Source organism: Engystomops pustulosus, chromosome 7, assembly GCF_040894005.1.
Source record: "Engystomops pustulosus chromosome 7, aEngPut4.maternal, whole genome shotgun sequence".
Taxonomy (NCBI): Eukaryota; Metazoa; Chordata; class Amphibia; order Anura; family Leptodactylidae; genus Engystomops; species Engystomops pustulosus.
In genome coordinates this window covers 40,717,371-40,730,234 of record NC_092417.1, presented here as the reverse complement: position 1 = coordinate 40,730,234, position 12,864 = coordinate 40,717,371, and positions in this window count along the sequence as shown.

Genomic DNA, 12,864 nt, shown 5'->3' with positions numbered 1-12,864 from the left:
ATGAGGGCATGTTATCTGCAGGACAAATTGTACCTTCTAATTGCACCATTAAATACATGGCACCATTGTAGTACATGTGCCATGTACTGGGAAGCTGGAAAACATTCCAAATGAGGTGGAATTGGCAAAAAGCTCAATTGCACCATATTCTGATGAGCTTTCAATCTTGTAATCCAGAGGACACATCCCATTTATTCTTTGGTCAGTAGTATCGTAGAGATACTAAATTTATATATATATTTTTAATGTCTTAATATACCTTAAAACTTTGCATTAATAAAACCTCTAGGGTTGTTATTTTGACAGCCGTAACATTTTCATATTTTGATGTATGGAGCAGTGAAAATAGTGAAAACCTAACAATTCATTGGATGGCGTGGACACTTCTCAAATACCTGTGCAAGTAGTTTGCACATAAAAGAATGCGCAAAGACGGACAGAAAACTGGCGCAGGCGCTTTAGTGAATGTGCCCCACAGAGTCATATGGACAGGAGTTTCATAATTTTCATCACAACTTGTAACAACGTGTTCTGTGCATCTGTCTATGTCATTGTATAGCACATAAAACCCTGTAATATGATACAGAGCTCAGATCCAAACTTCCCTGGTTTCCATGGTAGAAAATACATTCTAAATAGAAATATTCTACTTCTGTCAGTCCTTGTCCTTGAATTTGTGTTACCTTGGTTACATACCGTACAGTCAAGAGATACTTATGTAACATATTCTGTTTATAGACGTAACAAGAAGATGCTTATCTCGGGGTTACAGTGGGGTTTTTGCTGAGGTCTCATTCACACAGACCATATTGGGGGGGCGAGATTCGGCCGCATGATTAGTGGTCATATCACGGCCCCCATAGAGATCTATATTTTACGGGTGGCACGGTGGCTGAGTGGGTAGCACTACTGCCTTGCAGTGCTGGGGTCCTGGGTTCGAATCCTACCCACTTCAAAGAGTTTGTATGTTCTCTCCATGTTAGCATGAGTTTCCTCCGGGTCCCCCAGTTTCCTCCCACGCTCCAAAACATACTGGTCGGTTGTTTAGATTGTGAGCCCCATTGGGGACAGGGACCAATTTGTCATGGTTTGTGCAGCGCTTATTATTCTGTAGGCGCTATATAAATAAAAAATTATTATATTTTGCCATAATACAGCGGCAACCGCTAAACTTTCTATGTAGAGGGGAGGGGTTACGGCCCAGAGCAAGCACGTGGCCGTCTGAAAAAGGCCTTACACTATATCCAGGACCTCATCAGAGCAAATCTAGTTAAAATATCTGCTTCAGTCTTTATTGTCATTTTTCTTGTTTTCTTTCTATTAAAATACAGGAACACCATCCAGGGCTGGATTGGCTCTAAAAAGCAGTCCTCGAAAACAAACCTTACCAGCCCATATACAATGTTGCTCTCTACATATAAAAAGTGTTTTACTTGGCCATCCCTCACAACTCTTCCTATATTGTGCATAGCCGAGCAGCATAGGGGTTACACCCTAGAGCGCCCGAACCCTAACCCTAACTCGGTTTTCTCTTTTCTTTTTAGTTTCCTGCTAAAATAAAACGACAGCCCTTGTCGGCAAAAAAGCTACTAACTGTAAGTGACCTCATGTCAGAAGTGGCAGATTTCTCATAGTAAACAGAATTGGGGTTAAGAGCCCTTCAAATCTGCATGGAAAACATCATTATGCAACATGCTCCCACTGGGGTATACCGGATTCCCCTGGTACCTGAGTGGCTGGCTTGATGTGCAGTCTAGCGCTAGTTAGACCAAGGGTAGCTTGGTCCAGGTGAACAGGCCTTGTCCACCCCAGGCAGGGTCAGCAAAGGGTGCAAGAGGAGAGGGAGGCTGCAATATGATGGAAGATTCCCTCTAGGGCAGTGTTCCCCAACCACCGGTCCATGGCCCAAGACCGGGCCATGCAACACCTGGTTCCAGGCCGCACTGGACCTCTGTAAAAACAAACAAAAGAAAATATACTCACCTTCCCAGTTCCCCTGCAGCAATCTTCTTTCCCATTACTTAATTTCCATGTAAATGCACTGTTCTATTGACGGTGAGCAAAGAGAAGACTGCTGCAGGGAAACAGGGAAGGTGAGTATTTTTTTTGTTTTTAGTTCAGCTAGGATAGTAGAAGGTGGGGGAGCTTCTTCAGGAAATTGGACAATATAAGCTAGGCACACAGGGAGTTATGTGGGGCATGCAAACTTACATTTTTGGCTATGAAACAGAAACCAGACTGTATCCCCCCCACCTACTGATCCCTGGAGCGAATATATGTTTACAGCCGATCCCTGGGCAAAAAAAGGTTGGGGACCACTGCTCTAGGGCACTCCCTATGTATGTGTGGTAAAGTGATCCGTGGGTGGATGGTGAAAGGGAGGCCCATAATGTAAGCGGTAACCAGGGATCACATGTGGTGACCGGGTTGAAGAAAATGCACAGTCTCTTTATTCCAAAAATTTTTTGAAAACAGCAACAGGTTGAGGTTTAAAGGTCCATGCTGTAGGGTTTCACGAGGAAGCTGATGGTTGTGTTCTTGTCTGGTTGTAGCTCACAGCCTGGGGCTGGAGAATAAATTTTGTTGCTTCGGCAGCAATATAAGGTAGGATCTGTGGAGAGCGGCAATCTCAAAGAGGGAAAGCCCTCTGAGGAGAGACAGCAGCTGCAGGCTTCTAGTCTCTGCAGACCTTCTCATCTAGAAATCTTCACAGAAAGACCCAGATCTCCGGCCAAAGGGAATATTTAAAAACTTCCACTCTGGGGAAATTCCAGGCTCCCAACCAATGGCTGGAAACATTTTATTATAAACAGTGTGAGCTTTAACCCTTCCTTTACATACAGATGACAATTCATCTGCAATACCAGAAATAACCATTAGATGGTATCATAAGATAGGATATGTGTTGGCAATATATTGCATTATCTTGTTAGGCTTAAAGTGTAGGTGCTATATAATTATTTTTCTTGCTATGCTGTAGGTCTAGTGGAGTGTATCTACACTGCAATGTTTTGGGGTTTTTTTTAATAGTTTCCCTGCTCCTTCTCTTAGATATCTATTGCTAGGGTCAGATCTGTCTACCTTCCTGTTCTCTGTATACAGATCCATTGCCTGTTCACGCCTCTTGCACGCTCCTAGATCCTGTCCTACCAGTATTTTAGGGGAAACAGGGTATGTAGCGCCTCCAATGTGAGTTGCGCTTAGGCATTACTACTGTGAGATATGTACTGGTTAATAGTAACAGTCAAGCTAATCCTATAAAATTGGTTATTTGGATGGTAGCTGATATATCCCATGTCCTTTGTCCTAGAACATGTTTCGTGATACATGCAAAATGTTCAGAAATGACTGATTTGACAAGCTTCAGAAAATTCTTCCATGCATATGTATCCAGCTCCTTGTATTCTGATGCCCCTAAATAAAAAAAACAATGGAGCACATTTACTTACCCGTTCGAGCATTAGCGTACTCGAAAATGCTCGTTGCTCGGACGAATACTTCGCCCGCTCGAGAAAATGGCATCTCCCGCCGTTTTGCTTTTTGGCGGCCAGAAACAGAGCCAATCACAAGCCAAGAGACTCTGCACTCCACCCAGCATGACGTGGTACCCTTACACGTCGATAGCAGTGGTTGGCTGGCCAGATCAGGTGACCCTGGGATAGACTAGCCGCTGCCCGCGCTGCTCGGATCATTCTGTGTCTGGATGCCGCTAGGGAGAGAGCTGCTGCTGGTCAGGGACAGCGTTAGGGTGTTCTATTAGAATAGTGTTAGGCAGGAGTGATTCTACAATAACCCAACAGCCCTTCTTAGGGCTACAATAACGTTATACTTTTTTTTTTTTATTTGCTTGTGGCTGGGCTTGCTGGCACTAGTAGTGCAGCTAGTACCATATTGTGAGTAATTTGCAGGGAGACTTGCTACCGTTGTGTTTAGCTCTTAGTGACACACATATCCACCTCAAACACCGAAGTGGGACAATTTATTAGGGGTTTGAGTAGAATTAGGCAGAGTCTGCTGATTTTTTTTTTTTTATCTTTATTTCATTTTATAGCTCAAACTCATCTTGCAAAGCAGTGTGCTTTCATTGTAGGCTACAAAATAGCCATAGGAGAACCCCAACGGCTTACTTAAGCCTACAATAGCGTTATATTTTCCTTTTTTTTGTTTGCTTGTGGCTGGGCTTGCTGGCACTAGTAGTGCAGCTAGTACCATACTGTGAGGAATTTGCTGGGAGACCTGCGACCGTTGTGTTTAGCTCTTAGTGACACGCATATCCACCTCCAACACCGAAGTGGGACAATTTATTAGGGGTTTGAGTAGAATTAGGCAGAGTCTGCTGATTTTTTTTTTTTTTTTACCTTTATTTCATTTTATAGCTCAAACTCATCTTGCAAAGCACAAAATCCAGTTGTGTGCTGTCAGTGTAGGTTAGAAACTAGCCATAGCAATAGGATAGCATCGTTTTGTTAAAAACTACCACCAGTATGCGCAGGCATCTGAATGCTAAACACCCCACTCAATGGCACCAAGCCCGTTCACCTCCGGCCGGGCACACCACTGCTCCTTCCCCTGTGTCGTCTGCTAGTCAGCCCCCTGCCCAGGACCCCGTCCCAAACACCTCCCGTGCGAAAACCCCATCTTCGCCTCCACGATCCTCCACAGCATCCACCAGCGTTCAGCTCTCCATACCCCAGACGCTGGAGCGCAAAAGGAGGTATAGCGCAACCCACCCACACGCCCAAGCCCTCAACGTCCACATCTCCAAGTTGCTTAGCCTGGAGATGCTGCCCTATAGGCTAGTAGAGACCGAGGCCTTTCGAAACCTCATGGCGGCGGCCGCCCCTCGGTATTCGGTCCCCAGCCGCCACTACTTTTCCTGATGTGCCGTCCCAGCCCTGCACAAGCACGTGTCAGAGAACATCCTCCGTGCCCTGACCAACGCCGTTTCTGACAAGGTCCACCTGACCACGGACACGTGGACGAGTGCTGCTGGGCAGGGCCACTATATATCGCTGACGGCACATTGGGTTAACTTGGTGGAGGCTGGGACCGAGTCTGACCCTGGGGCTGGTCATATACTGCTGACGCCGAGGATTGCGGGGCCTACCTCGGTCCAGGTCTCAAAGGCCTACTATGCCTCCTCCTCCTCCCACCCCTCCTCCACCTCCTCCTCTGAATTACCATCCGTGGGCATGGCGCCATCAGTCGGTAGCTCTAGGCACAGCAGCAGTGCCATCGCTAAGCACTGCTAAGCCTAGGCGATAAAAGGCACACCGCCCAAGAGCTATTACAGGGCATCACGGCGCAGACTGATCTGTGGCTGGCACCGCTGAACCTGAAGCCAGGCGTGGTTGTGTGTGACAACGGCCGTAACCTGGTGGCAGCTCTGCAACTCGGCAGACTGACATATGTGCCATGCCTGGCCCATGTGATAAATCTCATAGTTCAGCGTTTCCTCAAGACATACCCCAATCTGTCTGATTTGCTCACGAAGGTGCGCCGCATCTGTGCGCATTTCAGGAAGTCCAGCACAGATGCTGCCACTGCTCCAACTGCCCGCTCACCGACTGTTGTGCGACGTGCCCACGAGATGGAATTCAACACTAACCATGTTATCCAGAGTTTACCAGCAGCGCAGAGCGATTGTAGACTGCCAGATGTCAACTTCCACCAGAACTAGTAGTCAGGTCAGTCAGCTTCCTCAAGTCTACAATGAGGAGTGGACGTGGATGTCTGATATCTGTCAGGTGCTGAGTAACTTTGAGGAGTCAACACAGATGGTCAGTGGTGATGCCGCCATCATCAGCCTCACCATCCCGCTGCTTGGAAGTTGAAAAACTCTCTGGTCAGCATGAAGTCGGAAGCTTTGCGCTCGTCACAAGAGACGGGGGAAGAAGATTCCCTTGTTGATAGCCAAAGCACCCTTAGGTCTGTTTCTCAGCACATATCGGAGGAGGTGGAGGAGGATGAGGAGGAAGAGGAGGAGAATGTTGGCGAGACACAAGAGGGGACCATTGTTCAGTCCTTCACTGTTCAGCGTGTATGGGCAGAAGAAGAGGAGTTGGAGGAGTTGGAGGAGGAGGAAATGGACAGTCAGGCCAGTGAGGGGAGTGAATTCTTGCGCATTGGGACTCTGGCGCATATGGCAGATTTCATGCTAAGCTGCCTATCCCGTGACCCTCGCGTTCAAAGAATTTATTCCAGCACCGATTACTGGGTATTCACTCTCCTGGACCCACGGTACAAGCAAAATCTTTCCACTCTCATCCCTGGAGAGGAAAGGAGTGTGAGAATGCATGAATACCAGTAGGCCCTGGTGCACAAGCTGAAACACTATTTCCCTTCTGACAGCGCTAGCGGCAGAGGGCGTACTTCTGCGGGACAAGTAGCGAGGGAGAGTAGGCGACCAGGCAGCTTGTCCAGCACTGGCAGGGGTACGCTTTACAAGGCCTTTTCCAGTTTTATGTCACCCCAGCAAGACACTGTCACCTGTCCCCAGTCTCGGCAGAGTAGGGCTGATCTTTACAGAAAGATGGTGAGGGTGTACGTAGCTGACCATACCATCGTCCTAAATGATCACACAGCTCCCTACAACTACTGGGTTTCAAAGCTGGACATGTGGCACGAACTGGCGCTGTACGCCTTGGAGGTTCTTGCCTGCCCTGCCGCTAGCGTGTTGTCCGAGCGGGTTTTCAGTGCAGCTGGTGGCATCATCACCGATAAGCGTACACGCCTGTCGACTGACAGCGCTGACAGGCTGACGCTTATCAAGATGAATAAAGCCTGGATTTCTCCGCATTTCCATTCTCCACCAGGTGAAAGAAGCTGAACCTGAATAATGTATGCACTCCTCCTCCTCATTGTCCTCCTTCTCCTCCTCTTTGTACACTAAAGCAGAGGAAACTGGCTATTTTTTTGCCAGGGCCAACTGGCTCTGGCTATAGTACTCTATGTATTTAATTTTTCTGGAGGGCCAACTACCCTGTCCTCTGTTTTAAACAATTTTTGGGAGTGCCACATACAGGCACTCAATCTATGTAATTTTTCTGGAGGACCAGCTACCTGCTCCTCTGGTTTGAAAACTTTTTTGGACTGCCACATACAGGCACTCAATTTATTTAATCTTTTTGGAGGACCAGCTACCTGCTCCTCTGCTTTGAAAACTTTTTTGGACTGCCACATACAGGCACTCAATCTATGTAATTTTCTGGAGGACCAGCTACCTGCTCCTCTGGTTTGAAAACTTTTTTGGACTGCCACATACAGGCACTCAATTTGTTTAATCTTTTTGGAGGACCAGCTACCTGCTCCTCTGGTTTGAAAACTTTTTTGGACTGCCACATACAGGCACTCAATCTATGTAATTTTTCTGGAGGACCTGCTACCTGCTCCTCTGGTTTGAAAACTTTTTTGGACTGCCACATACAGGCACTATCCAAATTAAATTGTCTCCATAGCAGCCTCCACACGTCGACTTTTTAGCTGCCTTCACACGTTGTCTCCATTGCTACCTCCACACGTCATCGCCATAGCTGCCTCCAAAAGTAGTCCATAGCTGCCTCCATACATGGTCCCCTTATCAAACGAGCTGTGTCAGGCAGAATTTTGGATTGTTTTCATGGCTTCCATGTTAACTTTGTCGCCACCCTGCTGTGTAATCCACAAAATATACTGGCAAACTTTTATCATTTACCAATATTATTTCAGCGCTTCTTGCGCATCTGTTTACATTCCCCTCACCCGCCAGAACCCAAACTTATAAGAACGCTACTACACTTGATCTTATACAAAAGGTTCTTAGAAGTGCTGTTTGGGGAGTAGCCTAGAGACAGGGGCTTGGATTGGCGAAAGCTCGCCTGGCAGCGGAGCGCCAGCTCCATCCCAAGATCCAACTAACATAGTTTTAACTGCAGCACCTTTAATCTACTACTAGTTCACTGCCTCCATACATGGTCCCCTTATCAAACGAGCAGTGTCAGGCAGAATTTTGGGTTGTTTTCATGGCTTCCACATCAAACTTGTTAACTTTGTCGCCACCCTGCTGTGTAATCCACAAAATATACTGGCAAACTTTTATCATTTACCAATATTATTTCAGCGCTTCCTGCGCATCTGTTTACATTCCCCTCACCCGCCATATCCTAAACTTATAAGAACGCTACTACACTTGATCTTATACAAAAGGTTCTTAGAAGTGCTGTTTGGGGAGTAGCCTAGAGACAGGGGCTTGGATTGGCGAAAGCTCGCCTGGCAGCGGAGCGCCAGCTCCATCCCAAGATCCAACTAACATAGTTTTAACTGCAGCACCTTTAATCTACTACTAGTTCACTGCCTCCATACATGGTCCCCTTATCAAACGAGCTGTGTCAGGCAGAATTTTGGGTTGTTTTCATGGCTTCCACATCAAACTTGTTAACTTTGTCGCCACCCTGCTGTGTAATCCACAAAATATACTGGCAAACTTTTATCATTTACTGATATTATTTGAGCGCTTCTTGCTCACCTCCTTTGGTACCTCTCTGCCACCCATTGGTTTTAAGCCTGAGTCCATTTGGGGTATGTTGCCAAGACACTCTCTAGCCTGCCGCTGCTGCCGCTGCCTCTGCATAGTCCCCTATAGTGTCAGGGTCAATTATTGGATGTTTTAGATGCTATCTAGCCTCATTCTGTCATTGCCATGCTGTTGCCCATACTTTTGGCATAATGGTGCGATTAAGCAGCCTCAGAGGCATCCATGCATGCTGCCCCTGCTGTTTCCTGTCCATTTCCGTGGTGTTTCCATCCTTTTCTGAGGTTCCCAGGTGCTTGGCCAAGCTTCCCTGTGCAGATCCTTGGTCCCCTTGAAAAATGCTCGAGTCTCCCATTGACTTCAATGGGGCTCGTTATTCGAGACGAGCACTCGAGCATCGGGAAAAGTTCGTCTCAAATAACGAGTACCCGAGCATTTTAGTGCTCGCTCATCTCTATTCACCATCTTCTTCCCGGTGCATGTGAGTGCTGATTTTGTGACACATTTTGAATTTTAAATTCCGCGGTTTGTCCGAATCAGTTGGGTTGTCCGACGGCCAAAGCACTGTGTGCTTTGTGTCGCATGAAAGCCGGCGCACATGCGCCAAAATCCGATCGTGTGCGCCAAAAAACCCTGTGCAATTCAGGGCAAATCAGAAATATTCGGGAAACCCGACGGAAATGTGTCCGACGGGCCCTTTGTAAATGTGCCCCAGAGCACATACTTCGCTCAAGCGGAGGCTTCAGGATGAAAAGATGTAGCTTGCTACGTCTTTCCATCCTGCTGTTTTTGGCGTACGGGAGGAATGGTGGTCAGAGGGAGGCAACAACTATGCCTCCGCCTGCCACTATTTGTCAATGTATGCGCTAAACGTATACTGCGGGTGCTTTCCCAAAATATACGTTTAGCACTTACTGTACAAAAAACAGAATGTGAACCCAGCCTTAAATTGATTGATACCAGAGAGTGAGGATTGCCATGTAAAGTACTGTATCCAGGAATCATGTACATGGGATAATTGGTTACAAGTGAGCAGCTGTTTCAGTCAAGGAACACTTTGGGACAAGCCAAAGAGTCTTGTAGAAGTAAAGAAGCAGTAGACTGGTTAGAGCCCTACCAATCCTGTACACAAAGGATAATAAGAAACAAATGGAAAAAAAAACCTTTTAAAGATTTTGGACTTTGCATGTTCTTTCATTTGCAAACTGCTTGCAAAGGTATTTAAGAAGTGTCCAAGATACACTTGGGTCCCGGCTGCACTATACCCAACGCAACACAAATTTCTGCACTGGAGGGGGCGTTCCAGTGCTCAGTCGGACCGTGCCGCACATTTAAGATGCAAAGTCCAACGCCAAAAGTTTGTGGACTCTGTCGGAGCAGTGCAAGGGGCGCCAGATTAATTAACAATGGAAACCAGACATCCTGAATCAGGCGCCCTCTGAACACTACACATAGTGCCCATATGTTTTCCATTTGATTCAAAAGGTGAGAACTAGATTGGCCAAATCCAGAAAAATACACTCCTAGTAGGAGTGTATATTTATTTGTCAAAACTACAACATTCTGGCCCATGATATACAAAAATGTTTGACTGCCATAGAAATAGTGATGTCTCTGTCTGCCTTGCAGAGATCTTCTAAAGGAAACTTTACTTGTGATAACACAATTCACAAAGCACTTAAACCAGTAGATATTTTATTTATATAGAGTACTAGAAACATTTTATGTGTTTTTAAAGGTTATTGATACTGAGGATTCAATAAACTCACTGTTGCAGGTTACAAAACATTTAAGATTTTACCAATAGGTGTCACCAATGAATTGTTAAAAAGAATCACAACTCCCACACACTCTTCTCTCTCTGGTAGTTCCAATCTCTTCTTAGCCTGGGGAGTTTCACTAAGAATCTACCAATCTATATACTTTTGTTATGTTTAAAGCAGACTGGTTCCAATAGCACATGCTATGAATAATTTCAGTTTTTTTTATAAATTTAACATACATTACCTGGCTCCCTGCCAGCAGAATCTGGTGAGTCCCCGGGGAAGGGAAGCTGCAGCTTGTGTGTGTCTTTATCTGCTCATGTATTCTTCCTCTCCTCCACATAATCCCTCTCCCTCCCCTGCCTGCTCACTGCACATGACAGGAAGGGGGGAGGGAGCTGGATGAGTGTGGAGAAGATGAGACTGACACACACAGGCTGCAGCTGCCTCCCATCCCAGGGGACTCCCCATATGCTGCTGGCAGGTAGCCATGTAACATAAATATATAAACTATTATAAAATACACAATGCTGACAAATACATTTTTTAAATCAGCATAGCATAGGCTATTGGAACCTGTCACCAGGAAAAAATCGCATTCCTGCTGACAGGTTCTGCGATTGGCTGCTGCCGAAGAATGGGGCGTTCCCCAGTGATGTCACTGTCCTAATATGGACAGTGACATCACCAGCACCTCCCGGGTGATGTGGGGAGAGATGCAATAAGTTGCATGCTCTCCCCATAGCGATCTATTGCCTCCGCTGAGCAGGGCTTGCTATGTCTTTCCTTCCTGCATTTTTGGTATACTTTAGGTATAGTGGCCAGATGGAGGCAACAACTATGCCTCCGTCTGCCACTATCTGTCAATGGACATGCTATACCAAAAACCCAGCCTAATCTGCAGTCAGAGAAGTGAACTGCCAAGCAGAAACTGAATCCTTCTGCTCATACTTGGGAACGGCAGAAGGAACAAAGGACGGAAAGAGCTACCAGCAGGGGGAGCCAGCAGTCAATTCAAAAGAAGACAACTTTACGAGTGTTGTCATACAGTGCGTTCTTAACCCCTTAACGACTTGGCCTTTTTTAGTTTTTTCACTTCCATTTTTCACTCCCCACCTTCAAAAATCTATAACTTTTTTATTTTTCCACATAAAGAGCTGTGTTATGGCTTATTTTCTGCGTAACAAATTGCACTTCGTAGTGACGGTATTTAATATTCCATGGTGCGTACTGGAAAGCAGGAAAAAAATTCCAAGTGCAGTGAAAATGGTGAAAAAACACATTTGCGACGTTTTCTTGTGGGCTTGGATTTTACAGCTTTCACTGTGTGCCCCAAATGACATGTCTACTTTATTCTTTGGGTTGCTTTGATCATGTGGATACCAAATTTGTATAGGTTTTATAATGTTTTCATACATTTAAAAAAATTAAAACCTCCTGTACAAAAATTTTTTTTTTGATTTTGCCATATTCTGGCGGCAATAACTTTTTCATACTTTGGTGTACGGAGCTGTGGGTGCTGTCATTTTTTTGCGACTTTTGATGGCGTTTTCATTGCTATCATTTTTAGGACTGTGCAACCTTTTGATCACTTTTTATTAATTTTTTTATATTTTCCAAAATGGCAAAAAAATTTCATTTTTGACTTTGGACGCTATTTTCCGTTACGGGCTTAAACGCAGCGAAAAAACGTTATTATATTTTGACAGATTGGACATTTTCGGACACGGCGTTACCTAATGTGTTTATGATTTTTACTGTTTATTAATATTAATATCAGTTCTAGGGAAAGGGGGGTGATTTGAATTTTTAGGTTTTTTTATTATAATTTTTTTTTTAAAACTTTTTTTTACTTTTACTTTTACTATTTTTCAGACTTTACTTTAACCCTAGGTTGTCTGATCGATCCTACCATATACTGCCATACTGCAATATAGCAGTATATGGGGATTTTACTCCTCATTCATTACAATGTGCTGATTGTAATGAATGGGTTAAAACGAGACAGGCCCGAAGCTGTCATGGCAACGGATCACCGCTCCCCGTGACGTCATCTGGGAGCGATGATCTGCGGCAAGATGGCGGCGCCCATGCAGCGCCATCTTTCTGAAGCCTCCGGCAGCATAGCTGGCGGCGATCGTAGTGCTAGCACCGATCGCAATATGCAGCAAAGACTTACCGGCTATGGAGAGGGCTCGACCCGCGAGCCCTCTCCATGCACCCGGACCCGGCGCGCGCCGTACTAGTACGGCGTGCGTCGGGAAGGGGTTAAACACACTGAAAACGCATGCGTTTGGCTGCTTTGAATCCATTTTTCTTCATTTGTGGAAGTGTAAGCAGCTGTTTACAAGCTGAAGTGAGTTCATGTGCTTCGGTAGCATTACCCTTTTAAGTACAAACCCAAAGAACTTATTCCGTACGTATCCCTGGGGACTGTTGGGAATTTTTATTTTAAAGGAAATACAAGCTTTTAAGGGAGAGATCCTCTTTAACAATTGACATATGAGGAGCATTCACATACAACACATCAGCACATACAACATTCCGTAAAATAACATTCTTACAAGTCAGAATGTTGGTTAAAAACGGTCA